This window comes from Palaemon carinicauda, chromosome 12, assembly GCF_036898095.1.
Source record: "Palaemon carinicauda isolate YSFRI2023 chromosome 12, ASM3689809v2, whole genome shotgun sequence".
NCBI lineage: Eukaryota > Metazoa > Arthropoda > Malacostraca > Decapoda > Palaemonidae > Palaemon > Palaemon carinicauda.
The window spans coordinates 100,039,386-100,055,474 of NC_090736.1; positions in this window are offsets into that span (position 1 = coordinate 100,039,386).

Here is a 16,089-nt window from a genome sequence, read left to right on the forward strand (position 1 = left end):
TGACTGGGGATTCTGAACAGCTCGATATTGTTCGTTCATGCGCTGATCTTGCCCCTTCCCACTTATATTTACTAAATTCCACCCATTGAGGATAATTTGCATAAACTTACCAGTCTCATGACATCCTCTTAGCTTTGATGGAGCCAAAACCTTTCCAATTGAAGACCTTCAAGACATGCTGCACATTTTGTAGTTGAAGTTGAGAGGAGGTGAACAGCCAATTCAGTGGGGGGGAGTAGTCTTCAGAATATTGCCTTTTTCAGACTTGTACAGTTTCTTGACATCAAAAAATGATCTTCTGGCTCTTCTCACTGATGCAGTTGTTGCAGATGCACTTCAAAAGTTGCAGTATATCAAAAAGGAGATAACAGACATGCTCTTTGTCAAGAGGATGCTTGGCTGTGGCACGGCAATCACCTGGAGGAGGAAAGAGCTTACATTACTGCGGGTTTATCTTGTGGTTGTCTGTGATAGACCCGATGAAACACCCACCTGCCCTCTGAACAGCAGCTACCAACTCCTACACACTCTCAAGCTGGAATGCTGCTTTGAGCTTGTGGATGGGTGTCACAGATCTCACAATACTAGCTCCTCTGTGCAGCGACTTCATCATGATACATTTCATAGAAGTGGCCTTGCAGTCTGGCTTGTTTACTGTCATGCCACTCAGAACTCCACCAGAAAATGCAACAGTTGGCCGAATCTGTACTTCATCTATCAAGAAGAATACATTCGGCTGCCACAGTGTCTTCTCTTTGGGAAATGTTTCCCTCATCACCTGATCCTTGTCAATAGATGAAGTGATTTACTGCAGCTTGTGTTTGCTTGGCCGCAAAAAAAAAGTCTTTGAGGTGTTCATAACTACACTTGGGGTATGTTTCAAGAGCAAAACGATAATCATTCATGGAAAACTGTTTCTGTGATAAAGTTCCAACTGTTGTGAACAAAATACCAGATTTTTGCCATCCTCGGTGTTCACACAGTCTGATGTGTATGTTTGAAGAAGAGTGACAACATTCTTAATTCTTTTGTCAAACGGGATGTCATAGTTAATTGCTAAGTGCTCAGCTTCGGCGAACTGACCATACAACCTCAAACCATTATTGGGATGAAGTGTGTTATCCAATGGTATATGAATGCCCATTTTGAATGCATGGCAGATCAGTGGGCTACACATCATAGACGTGTTTTCAACAATCATGGACAGGCTACACTCACTGAAATTTTCTGTCATGAACAGACACTAATCTTTATTCCAATCTTGAAATAATTAAGTTCATGTAGTGTTTCTGTAGGTCATGTTCAGGTCTAAAAGCATTAAATGAAGTAATCGTACATTTCTGAAGAAAATGCCTCAGTTGCTTTTCTTCAATTTTTTGCCGAGTGAGGAACATGTTTGGAAAATAGCACATATGATGTAGGCATATTGAAACACTAGGAGGGATCGCAGGTCACGAAGAACTACCAGGAAATTTGATAGAAGGAGGGTTAGCACCGTAGTGTATCTCACAAATGAAAATTCTGTCAAAATCAACAACAATGTTCTTACGTAATGGTATCACATTAAGCCACTTATGTCTTTCATAACGATTTTTTGGCACACTTATTTGGTATTTTGAATACACAAAACCGGCAAGAAAGAACCTAAGAAGAACCAATAACCTATGTGAACCAACACTTTCCACTTCTAAACGCGTGAAATACAGAGCAATACAACCTTCCACCTCCAATGGACTAGTCTCCGCTAGCTTACGCCAGGTATCTGGATGTGCGCATCCTGTGTAATAGTATTCCATGATTTATGTGCATATATATATATATATATATATATGTGTGTGTGTGTGTGTGTGTGTGTGTATATATATATATATATATATGTGTGTGTGTGTGTGTGTGTGTATGTGTGTGTGTGTGTGTGTGTGTATGTGTGTGTGTGTGTGTGTGTGTGTATTATAGCCACGAAAGGAAAAATGAAAAAGACTTGATTGGAGTAAGTACTTTCATCCACTCAGGACATTATCAAACTAAGCAAAGAGAATACATATACAAAGACATCGTATTTATACAGGAGAAGGGGATCCAAAAGCTGTCAGTTTCTTAATAATTCCGGACAAGTCAGATTTTAGATAAAAGGATAATACTGGATTAACGGAAAACAGACCTGGGCTTAGATTCAAATTTCTACCTTAAGTACAGTAGATTAAAAATGATTCAACAATATTCCTTTGGAAATAGTCATTTACATGGGTTACTTTTTTCCGCCTTTGACCAACCACTTCTGTGACTTAACCCTAACCAGTGGGAGGCCAAGGGATTATTAAGAGAACCCCTTGAGACTGGGTTCCTGTCGGGTATTTTAGATGCTTATGATTTACCTTTATCAACCCATACTATTATTGAACTCATCAGTTTATATATTACGTATATCCATCACTGGCCACTCCACAATTTGTATTTCTTTAAGCTACCCTCTGTCATTTTCGGTAATCAGTAGCTGTTCAAAATATTCTCTTATATCCCCTTAATGTTTACATCTATATCCAAAACATTTCCATTCGTATCTGTGATAATATTAATATATATATATATATATATATATATGTATATATATATATATACACACACACACACACACATATATATATATATATATGTATATAATGTATATATGTATGTATGTATATATCGATATCTCTCTCTCTCTCTCTCTCTCTCTCTCTCTTTCTCTCTTTCTCTCTCTCTCTCTCTCTCTCTCTCTCTCTCTCTCTCTCTATATATATATATATATATATATACATATATATTTATATATATATATATATGTGTGTGTGTGTATATATGTGTGTGTGTGCGCGTGTGTGTGCATATGTGTGCATGTATATTATGGAATTCCTCTTAAATATGTAAATTTGATCAAATCCGTTCATGAGCGTAGCGATTGCAAAGTTATTTTTATTGGAGTCTTATCAAATGAATATCTAGTGAACTGCGGAGTACTCCTAGGGTATGTGTTGTGACCTATGTTATTTACCCTCCTCGTTGATTTTTTAATGAGTAGAACAGTCAGTGATGGTGCAGAAGGGTTGGACTGGATCGGTGATAGGAGTTTAGCAGACCTAGACTAGGCTGATGATGCTATCCTTGTTACCCGAACACCACTGTGTATGCAATGCTTGCTTACCAAAATGCATGAAATATCACACGAGGTTAGGTTGAAGATAAATGGAAGAAAGACAGAGATGATGAGATCGGAGTATGCAATGGAAGATGAAATATCATAGGAAGCAGAAAGGATTAATGAGGTAGAATCATTTAAGTATTTAGGAACTATAATCTCCAATACATGGTCTTTAGAATTAGAGTTTAGTGAATTATTATAAAATGCAAATCACACAATGGCTTAGTTAAGTAAAATTGGAAAATCCAATTTCCTGAAATTTCATATAAAAATCGAACAATATATCAGTTTAATAAGATCTGAGTTATTCTATGGACACGAGTCATGGTATAGTATTGAAACAATCTCCAATAGATTTAGTACTTTTGAGAACGAAGTTCTAAGAAGGATAATAGGAATTACATGATAGGACAGAATTAGAAATTAAACTACAAGAGATCAATTGAGTGCCGTGTGAGGATGAGATCATGATAAGGGGTAGATGTAGATGGTAAGGACATGCTTTTCGCACTCTTCAAGGGAGATTAGATCACCAAACGTACAACTGGGCTCCACAAGGCACGAGAAGAGTTTTCAGACCTATGCCTACATGACTGACGACTATGAAGTGCGAAGTAGGATATGATGAATGGAAAAATATTGAATTAAACACTCAAGATAGAGACGACTGGCGAAATCTAACAGAGGCCCTTTGCGTCAGTAGGTGTAGGAGGCGATGCTGAGGATGATGATGAAACTATGAATTAGACAAAATTAGAAATATAAAAACCAATCAAATTTAAAGATAAAATTGGAACTGAAAAATCAATGATAGATATGATAAATCGTAATTGACACATTATAGGTTGAGAAAACTGATAGCCTTCACTTGATCAGAAGTGGATATTCAAAAGTGATTATTTTTGGGTAAGTTACTGTAGTAAGCGTACTGTTATTTCGTTGTAGTCATTGTGTGCAAATCGTAAATAGTCACATAAAAACGACCCCATAAAATATGATTTTGTTGATACAAATGTCTGTCAGATACCAGGAAATCACATCGAATAGGTTTTCTTCGCATATATTTTTTTTTCTTTTTCTTTTTTCTCGCGACGCCCTTCCCTGGCCCCTGCCGTCAATACCTTTCCTAGCTTTAGGACCCCGCCCATAGAAGGTCGCTCCTACACCCCTGTTCTCTTGGTGAAAACGATTTCCTGAATAAAATTTATTACATATTCACATTATCATGTGTTTAAGTTCCTTTAAATATGTTCGGAGAGGTCGACTCATGAGTAAACTACGTACGCCTCGGTAGAATCGCACAGTTATTTGACGTCACTGACAGAACTGAGACAAAGTTTGATATAGGGAGAATCTCAATTGTTCGTGTTGCCTCTTATACTTTTATCAACTTCTAAAAACCCTATTTTTGTTTTGTGTTGTATTTCCATGCCATAAAGTTCAGAAAGTTACCATTGATTCCGCTCATCGATATTTTAGTTTTCCAAAAGAAAAAAAAATAACTATACACATGTTTCATACACCTTGACAGTGTTAGCTAGAAATATGCTCTAATTTGTTTAAAATATTTCAAAGCAGAGAACCATATTGATGACATGTAGTAATAACTGCTAAGGGAAAAAAAATCAATCAAACAAGAAAGATGTAAAGAAAAATATAGTGCATTTGGATATGACCAATTAAGAACTACCAAAACTAATTCGTTTGGAAAAGGAAGAGGGCAAACGTAAGTTCACATCAACTGATATAAATAAGATAATTTTAGATCTAAGCTAGGTTCACCATAAGTACACACTTTCGTAACTAATAAATCTGCCAGTTAATTGAACGACAAAAACGTATAGTCAGGTCTCACCCTCTCAAGCATAATCACCACTTGCTATTCATATTACCGTACTACGAGAACATTTCCTTTGACATCAAAGAGTACAATGAACAAGCACAAGACCTATAATATGAGGTTGGGTATTATACATTCCGTTTTGTCGCTGATGAAAGAAACTATAACCAATGAAGATAAAATAAGTATATTCATTGTATAAAATGGTTATTCTTAGTAATTGGAGTTATAATAAACGGATGGATGTTTATATGAACAACATGAAAATTTCAGGTAATTGTGTTTAAAGTTTAGATAATTGTGGCAATTATTGATGCTCTTAGACATAGAATTTGTGGGTCTAGAAAGAATTGTAGAATGATCCCCTTAACAATACTAAATAATTTATTTCCAGAAAAAAAAAAAAAAAAAACTTTAATATGTGTACATATCAACTGATACTCCCTATTGGATAGAGTCAATTAGATTTTTTTTTTTTTTTTTTTTTTTTTTGAACCATGGTTTTCTTATCGAAATGCGAAAAGTGTATATGATTCTTGTATCTATCAGATACTGATGGATACCATGTCGATGTGCAGTATACTTTGGCATATAAAACAAGAGTAATCAGACATTTCTGTCCTCCCTAAAGATTAATGTATTCGTCTACGGCCTAAGATCTATCTGTGTTGGAAATTTCGTTAAAATCCGTCATTTTTATTTCTTATCTTATTTTGGAAATGGTAAAAAATGCAAATTCGGACCTAAAACTGGATCCGGACCATCTCCAAAATTTGATGTGGTCGCCCAGGATCTAAGGTCAGTCTGTGGTGAGAATTTCATAAAAATCAGTCAAAGAGTTTTGACTTTACCTTCCAAATGGTGAAAAAGGTAAATTCCGATCTAGAATCTGGATATGAATCCGAATCATCTCTAAATTTCAATGAAGCTGTCCATGACCTAAGATCTATATGTAGTGAGAATTTTGTCAAAGTCCGTCAAGTCGTTTCCACGTAATCCTATCCACAGACACAGAGAAATATAAATAAACAACCTGATCACATAACCTTCTTGACGTAGGTAATTAATGCATCTTCTTATGAAATTCATGTGTATAAGAAATGCACTTATTACTAGTGAGCAGCAATTTAAGAAAAAAATGTCGATTTTAAGCTACAGTGGAAAATGGGTCGATCTCATGAATTTCTATATAGTTTTGGGTGTTATTAAAGCCCACAGTGCAAAGGATAAATTTGGATAGCAAGGAAACGTCTTAACAAAAAAATATTGATATTGTTTTGGGAATGAGGGGGGGGAGAACCACGAATTTAATTTCATTTGCAATTTGCAAAAAATACTGGGGGTCTATTATGACGCAAAAATTAAATCAAAACTATTTTGAAAGTTTTTGGGGATGCAATAGACAGATTAGGTATTCACATGATCATACTATGTGTGTGTGTGTGTGTGTGTAGATTGCCTTACCTTGTGTAAGACACGGCCTCTTGCCTTTGGGCAGCCCGTAAAAATTATCATACTTAAGCAGTCAATTTTAAATAGAGCTCGGAAAAAAAATTGCTGGGTAGGAGTATTGATTTAATGATAAGGTGAACATTGGCAAAAGAAAAGATAGCCTTTACTTGCTATCACAATAAATCTTTTCATGGAAGGAAAGTGCCCTCGGAATTATGTACGACAAATATAATTCTTAATTATTACAATTTTATGTGGAGCATAGAAATGAAACAATGTTTTCCGAAAAAAAAAGATAAGTTAAAAGACGTAATGAGATCTCTAATCGAACATATAACGACGGATATCAAGTGGCATTTTTATTTTAAATATGCAATTGTTGCTTATAATGTAAAAGAAAACTATGCACCATGAGCTACCATTTTATGACCTGAAAAATGTCTGAAAAATTTTGACAGGACTTCACGACAAGGGTTGCATGGGAGGCGGGCGGCCAGAAGTATCAATGTGTTTTAAAGTGCAGAGCCTCAACAACAGTATTGACATGAACAAAAACGATGCAAAAGACTTGCAGGAGAACAGTAAGAAAGCCCAGTAAAACAACAACCTCATATTCCTCTGGGTTCTTACAACCGGCTCCTAAATGTTAATTCCATCTCCATTAAGCTACCATCTTTGTTGTGTCTGTCTGTTGGGATTAAAATGAGAGTTCATTGTACCAAAACAGCTATTGCTACATTACGTTTTCCATATTTTTGTAAGGTGTAGTACCTAGTACATCTTTTTTTCAGTAGTTCATATATCTGGGTATGTTTAAAAGAAAATCAATACATTCCAGTATAGCTTTTTGTTTCCTAGAGTGTTAATTCTTTGCTCTACAAATGATTGTTAAAATACGTGGAATTTTTATGAAAAGATCGTTCTTTGAAATAGGGTTTGCCATAAAGAAAATCTTAAACATTAAAAAGTAATTTACTGAAAGGGTACACTTTCCTCGTGTTAGTTAATACCTGTCAAAGCCAGAGCACTTGCGGGAGACTTTCCATATTTAGCTTCATGCCCTATGCGAACGCACTTTCACTCATTGGTTAAGACCTCTTATTTGAAGGAATTTGGTTGTGGTTGTTCTTTTGGTAAATGCCAAAAAGATGGTATTAGTTTGTATTTACCCCCATGATATTGTCCATTATTATTCAGCTGTTTTATGTAATTTAGGTGTTTCTGTGGAACCGAGGAACGACAAGCCTGTTTCCTTTTTTTTTTTCTTTCTTTTTTTTATCAGGCTTAAGAAAAGGATCAATGAGGACTTAACGCTGTTCTTTGTCCTTTCTATAATCAGTTATCTAAGTTGGAGGTGAAACGAAAACGGTAGGATAACCCTCCCAAATGATGAGGAGGTTTGGCAGTGGCGAAACCAAAGATAACAGCATAATGGAAAATTTTATCGAAGTATCTACTGTATGTTTGTTAGTTATTAAGGGTGTGGAAAGGGGATGAGCTTCATTTGTGTAGGTATTGAGGACAAAGTTTGTAGTCAGGTATTACACGTAAAGCATATTCTTTTTTCTTTTATTTTTTATTTCATCGAATGCTTTAATAAGGAATTATAAGTTATAAGTTGGTTTCCTTGAATCCGGATGATAAGAACAATTCGAAAATTATCAATCACCAAACACGTGCTGTTGCATGAAACTATAATATGTACAGTTATAGAAAAATAACATTAATGATTTCGCATGCGTCCGCAATGTTTTTCTTGCACTGCAAGAAAGTTGACCAAATTAAAGCGTCTTTACTGGTGCTCGAATATCTAAGAATTGAAAGCTTTATTGATTCCTTTACCTGGAAAAGAAGTATTCTTGAAAACAGGAACTGACTCATTGACCTATGGTAACTATTCTTTCCTGGCGTTTTTGAAATTTAAATACTGTGTGAGCCAACGACGTTTCATATATTTTGACTATTTTACAATCGTTATGCATTGGGTAAGACAAATAAATACAGTTCTTTCAAACCTCATTCATTTATGAAAACGGGTTTGCAAATGGATAGACTGACTAAGTAAATGTTACTCATCATTCAAGTAACTGCAATTGAAATAGCCCCAACAGAGAGAGAGAGAGAGAGAGAGAGAGAGAGAGAGAGAGAGAGAGAGAGAGAGAGAGAGAGAGAGAGAGAGTCAAAGTCAAAGTCAAAAACCTTTATTCCATTATAAAATGGTTATTCTGTTACATAACAATATAATTTATTTACATAAATTTCACATATATATATATATATATATATATATATATATATATATATATATATATATATATATATATATATATATATATATATATATATATATATATATATATATATATATATATACATTCAAGTAAAATTTTAAAAATATTGCTTTAGTTTCCTTTTGAGTAAATCAGAACTAACATTTATACATTTTCTTATTTCCAGAGGTAGTTTATTCCAGCAAGCCGGGCCCCTTATTGACATTGAGCGTGAACCCAAATCTATTCGATAGCTGTCTACATATAGATTTTCATTCTATCTTGTTAATGTATTCCTACAATTACCAACTGTAGGAAATGTGTATAGCCAGTTGGGATATTCTTTTCTCAATTTTTTTAAAACTAAAACACAAACATCGTGCATAAACTTTTCTTTTAATTTTATCCACTTTAATTGCTGGAGGGTTGGGGTGATGTGATCGTGTTTTTTCACCCCAATAACTGCTACTCTACCTGCAAAGTTTTGGATTTGTTCAGCTTTTTCCCTGTGCATATCTTTAGATACCCCCCATATCTTAACAGAGAGAGAGAGAGAGAGAGAGAGAGAGAGAGAGAGAGAGAGAGAGAGAGAGAGAGAGAGAGAGAGAGGTGGTTATACTTTGGAAGCCCTCAACATGGCAACCTGTATATCATCCGAGAAAGATAAACGAAAGCTCTGTGATGAAGAAAATTATATTTATGAATACATGCAAATAACAGTAGAAAAAACTAAAATATATTGGCGTTGTGAACACTTTTATAAAAGTTACCTGGCAAGAATAATTACAGCTTTCAACGGCACTGAACCTGAAGTCATTTTTTGAACTAGATCCCATAAACACCAAGCAAGACGTTGCCAAGGTTTTTAACCCCACACTTTCGGTTTGAACTTTGGAATGTACGTTATCGAATTCTAAAGGTCTTACGAAGATCAGGCTATGCAGTCGAAGGATTTCACAATGCATTGCGATCCTCTGTGATCTCAACCCATCCCCCCCCCCCAAAAAAAAAAAAAATAGCACATACTCGACGTTGAGACTCGAAATCCAAAAAGATATAGCAAGTTACTGATGCACGATTGAAAAAATCTAGTGGAAAACTATGAGAATGTATTTTTTTTTAAAGATTTCCTAATGGCTATTGTTCGCAATTTGATATAAATGTTCTTGGAATATGTTCTTGAAATACTGTTTTTGATATGACTACTATAAGTTTTTTCCTAATTTTCGAATAGAATATGCGAGGAATTTCTTCATTTTTTAATATTTTTATATAAATCTTATATCAATAAAATTTTCTTACTTCTGTTATGGGGAAATGTTACATGGTAGAATTTTTCATGATGGAATTTATCTATGCTGGAATTTTCCGTAGTGGAATTTACCGTGGGGGAATTTACCATGGTGGAATTTACCGTGAGGGAATTAACCTAGAACCGATTGAGAGAGAGAGAGAGAGAGAGAGAGAGAGAGAGAGAGAGAGAGAGAGAGAGAGAGAGAGAGAGAGAGAGAGAGAGAGAATTAACCATAAATCGAGTAACATGTGAGAAGTGTTAAAAATTATCTAAAGAAATTCAACAAACAGGTATCCTGCATGATGTTCTTTTATCGTAATTTAAGATAGGCTGTATGTCTGAAATTGATAACAGAGTAAAATATTTATTTAAGTTTACCTATATATATATATATATATATATATATATATATATATATATATATATATATATATATATATATATATATATATATATATATATATATATATATAAATCTAACATCATTATGATCATCATGATTATCATCATCATCTCCTCCTACGCCTGTTTACACAAAGGGCCTCGGTTAGATTTCACCAGTCGTCTGTTTCTTCAGCTTTTAAGTTAATACTTCTCAATTCCTGATCTCCTACTTCACGCTTCATAGTCCTCAGCCATGTAGGTCCGAGCCTTCTAACTCCTCTAGTGCCTGTTGGAGCCCATTTGAAACCTTAATGTACTAATCTTTCTTGGGGAGTGCGAAGAGACGGCCCAAGCTATCTCTTATATACCCCTCACCATGATCTCGCCACATAAGACAGTCGGGTAATCTCTCTTATAGTTTCATTTCTAATCTTGTCCTTCCATGTATCTCCCAATACTAATCTGGTGGCTTTACTCTCAACACTGCAAAATCTATCGGATATTGTTTCATTGTCATACCACGACTCATGTCCACAGAGTAACACCGATCTCACTAAACTGATATGTAGCCTATTCTCTATATGAGATTCTCAGGCGATTTAATTTCAAAATTTCACTTAACCCCTCGTGGACTGTGGGGCTCAAATTTACCTAGAAGACTGGTGGGGTCCACACGGACCCATTCTTTTTAGTTAGATAAATGCATTATATACTGTAGGAACTCAGAATTGCTAAACTTTACCTGTATATTCTTCAGGTCTTTTATGATGAGATTCAATATCTTTTTGGTATATATTTTCAATAAAATCCCATTTGTGCGTAAAAAATGTAAAACGTTAAAAAAAAACTTTAGTAAACAAAATTGAAATCATTCTCAAGTAAACAAGTAAATATTAGCAATTATTGACCATGAAGGACATACAAGATATTTTTATTGGTTCATTTTGATACAATGCAACTTACACATTAAGCAAGTTTGATATGCAATCTTTACAAATAAAGTTACAACGTGCATCACACACTAGGTCATCACAAGATGTGTACTATTTTTTTTTTTCTTTTTTTTTTTTGTCCAGCTTCCTCGGACACTTGGAACACCGTGATTTTCTGTTTTTTTGGAGATGGGTTATAGAGGGTAGTGCTCTGTCTTCCATAATCATGAAGGCTTCCATACATTGAATCCTATGCCTTGGGAAATTAGCTCGTAAATCTCTGAAACTTCACTGGATTTTGGCTTCCATTAGCTCTTGAGTTAAGACAGAGACAAAATTCCTTTCTTTTGGTTTCCATTATAGACATAAGAATTTTTTTTTCTATGAAACATAGAGCAGCATTATATCCTACAACATCAATCATCCAGTAAAAGATAACCAAAGACCATCTATTGGGGATTGTTTTACTTGCATAGTTGTTGACTAAGAGGTCTTAGGTATCAACCTAACCGTTAGTTGTGTGACGGGCCGAGAGAGGAGTTGTGAAATCAAAGGCAGATTGGAAACGACTGAGTTATATTGTTGTGGAACACTCTCCTTATATACAAAACCTCAAGGCAACAGGACATGACAAGTTCACAAGACAGACAGACAGGAATTTTCATGTTCGTTTTAGTGCGAGGGAGGAGCGAAGATACAAGCAAAATACATACAAAAGGAATTATGTACAATTGTGTGAAACACGGTTGGTACATGGCTCCCCCCCTAAAAATGACATACTGTACATGTTAAATAGGGCGCCCTGATCTCGAGAGGCGAACTGTAGGCGGGTCATCTGGCAGAAGATAAGCAGGTTTTAGACGATCAATGGAGACCCAGTCTTCTTTGCCCCGAATGTTTAGGAGGAATGCTTTCGGACTGCGTCGGATCACAAGGAAGGGTCCCGTGTAAGGGGGCGTTAACGGTGGCTTGCTGGTGTCGTTGCGCAGGAAGACGTGCGTTGCAGAGTGCAAGTCCGTTGGTATGTGATGCTTCGCTGGGGGCTTGTAAGTCTGGCGGCACGGAGTAAATTTTCCCATGACGTGACGTATGCGCTGGAGATCGTCGGAGGAGGTTGTAGAAGGAAAAAACTCGGCAGGGACGACCAACGGGTCGCCATACACCATTTCGGCTGCCGAGACGTCGAGGGCGTCTTTAGGAGTGGTCCTTAGTCCAAGGAGGACCCAGAGAAGCTGAGTAAACCAGTTCCAATCCTTGCAGAGGGACATCAAAGCTGCTTTGAGGGTGCGATGAAAACGTTCAACCATTCCATTGGCAGCGGGGTTGTAGGCCGTTGTCTGATGTAGGGTAATGCCCAGGAGATTCACTAATGACGTCCATAATTGAGAGGTGAAAGTGGTTCCCCTGTCAGAAGTAATATGCTCAGGGATACCGAATCTTGAAATCCATCCAGAGAGTAAGGCAGATGTACATGAGGCAGACGTTGCAGTTTCCATGGAAATGGCTTCAGGCCAACGAGTGGAGCGGTCGATGATGGTAAACAGGTAACGATGTCCTTGTGATGTGGGTAGGGGGCCTACAACGTCGACGTGAATGTGTGCGAAACGACGCTGAGGTTAAGGAAAAGTGCCCACTCCTGAATCCATGTGTCGATGTACTTTGGAAGTTTGGCAAGAAGTACAGGCACGGACCCAATCCTTAGCATCCTTAGAAATGCCGTGCCAAATGGACTTCGCCTTCAGCAGCTGTGCAGTAGAACGGCCCGAGGGATGTGAAAGGCCGTGGATAAAATCAAACACCTGTCGGCGCATGGGAGCAGGAAACCAAAGGTCGCGGTCTACCAGTACTGACGTCACAGAGGAGGGTGGTGTTGGAGTTTTCGAGGGGAAAATCCTCCCAACGGAGGGACGTGCAGGATGTCCTACAAGCTTGATACTCTGGATCCTGTCATGGGCTTCAGCCAGGGCGTTGTAATCCAATCCCAGTTGAACGGCAGCCAACGTGTTTCTTGACAGGGCATCGGCAACGGGATTCATTTTCCCAGGGACGTATTGAACAGTGCAATTGTATTTAGCCACGGCGGAGAGATATCGGCGTTGACGGGCGGACCAGGCGTCAGACTGTCGAGTGAAGGCGTGCACCAGAGGCATGTGGTCTGTGCGAATGACAAAGGGCGTACCTTCTAAGAAATGGCGAAAGTGACGGATAGCCAAGTGCACCGCCAGCAATTCTCGATCGAAGGTAGAATAACCCGATTCTGCCTTGGACAGTTTTCTGCTGAAGAAGGCCAATGGGCGGGGCGAGCCTTTGACCACCTGCTCGAGTACTGCACCAATAGCGACATCACTGGCATCGGTGGAGAGAAGGAGAGGGGCGTGTGGGATAGGAAAAGTGAGAGCCGCAGCAGTTGATAGGGCCTTCTTTGCATTGCAGAAGGCTGCTTCTTGAAGGGGACCTCACTTCAAGTCCTTTGGCTTGCCCTTGAGGGAGGCGTAGAGGGGAGCAAGAGTGGCGGCAATGGCTGGCAGAAAGCGGTGATAATAGTTGATCATGCCCAAGAACTCCTGCAGAGCTTTGACGGTCGAGGGCGTGGTGAAATTCTGAACGGCTGCTACCTTCTCAGGGAGGGGATGGACTCCTTCAGGAGTGATACGGTGCACTAAGAACGACACTTCGTTGGCGCCAAAGGTACACTTGTCGTACCGGACTACAAGGCCGTTTTGTTGCAGGCGGTCGAGCACGATGCGCAGGTGACGGGGGTGTTCCTCTTTTGAGGAGAACACAAGTATGTCGTCCACATAACATATAGAGAAAGGGAGGTCCCCTAAGATGCCATCCATGAGACGTTGAAACGTTGCCCCAGCATTACGAAGGCCAAAACAGGAGTAATTGAAGGTGTATGTGCCAAACGGAGTGGTGATGGCGGTCTTGGGGATGTCTTCTGGGTTCATAGGCACCTGATAATACCCCTTCAGTAGGTCGAGCGTAGAGAAAACCTTTGCTTTGTGCAGGTAGGAGGTTACATCGGCAATGTTTGGGAGGGGTAGTGATCCGGTTCTGTTTGCATGTTCAGGCACCTGTAATCCCCGCACGGACGGAGGGAGCCGTCTTTCTTAAGAACGATGTGTAAGGATGACGACCATGGGCTGGAGGCCTTTTGGCAAAGGCCCATTTTCTCCATTTCGGCGAATGTCTGTTTGGCGGCTGCCAATCGTTCCGGTGCCAGACGTCTGAATTTTGCGAAGACTGGGGGTCCCGTCATCTTGATATGGTGATAAATACCGTGCTTGGCAGGAACCGTGGGCGTTTGGCGAAGTTCTGGACGGAAAACTTCCGGGTACGACGTGAGGAGGTGGGCGTAGGCATCCGTGGGTGCGCTGATGTGGAGAGCGAGGTTAGAGGGGGCGGGTTGAAGAGGTGCCGACAAGTACGAGTTTGCGTTGACCAATCGTCGGTGGGCGACATCGACCAGAAGGTGGAAATGAGAGAGGAAATCCGCACCGAGGATTAGCATTGTGACGTCAGCAACAAGAATCTTCTAATTGAATTTACCGTTTCCGAACGATAATGTGAGGCTCTCGTAACCGTAGGTGGGTATCGCAGATCCGTTGGCAGCTACCAAGCGGACGTCGGCAGATGTAGACAGACTACGTTGTGCCTTGAAGAGTTTCCTTGGGAAAAGAGAACGACAAGCACCCGTGTCTACCAAAAATCGCACGCCCGTTCTTGCATCCTGTAAAAAGAAAAGATTAGAAACATGGGAGGCCACCGCCACAAGCGATGGCCTACTTACACGTTTTTTGGCCACTGACAATCTTTGGCATATTTCTTCGCGGTTGCCCCGAATCTGAAGTGGTAGTAGCAAAAATGCGGTGGATGGGAGGTAGTAAGTGGCTGTAGAAGTCGTTCGTTGGGGCGCGAGCGATTGGTGGGTGGTGGGCGGCTTTGTCGCCGCTTCGGCACGTCACGGGGTAGGCGTGTATGTCCTACGGCATTCATGTCAGCTTCGGTTGACGTTAAATAGGCATTCTCGTCGTCAGGGGTGGAGGCGTTGATGGAGGTCTTGAAGTAGCTGTCCATAAGGGCATCAGCTTTGGTCATCAAGTCCTTTATGGGTAAACTATCGACATCGGGTATGGCAGCGCGCACAGGTTCAGGTAAACGGCGTATCCAAAGGGCACGGAGTAGGTTCACCTCACGAGGAGAGCCGTCTGCGGCAGGTTGAAGGCGAGCGATACTGGTCATTTCCATGAGGGCAAGCGAAGCCCTTTGGTCCCTCAACGGTTGTTGCGAGAGCTGAAAAAGCTTTGCTATACGGGCGGCTGGTGACGGCGAGTACTGCTGCAGAAGGTATGATTTGAGGTCGTCATATGCTATTGGGGTGTCTCCTTGTTCACAAAGCCAGTCTTATATTTCTGGGAAGGTGTCCTCGGGTATCGCCGCGAGAACATAATCCACTTTGGTGGTTGAGCGAGTCACGCCCCTGATACGAAACTGGACTTCTGCGCGCTGAAACCAAGCAAACGCCTCTCCGCTGGCAAACGATGAAAGTTTGAATGGAGCGGCCGCAGCACCAACTGCCGTAGAGTCCGTCATAGTATTACCAACGATGAAGGGGCGAGGGGGTGGGGGTGGAAGGCGGTGGGAGCGAGTCGACTTCCGGGGTCACCAATGTGACGGGCCGAGAGAGGAGTTGTGAAATCAAAGGCAGATTGGAAACGACTGAGTTATATTGTTGT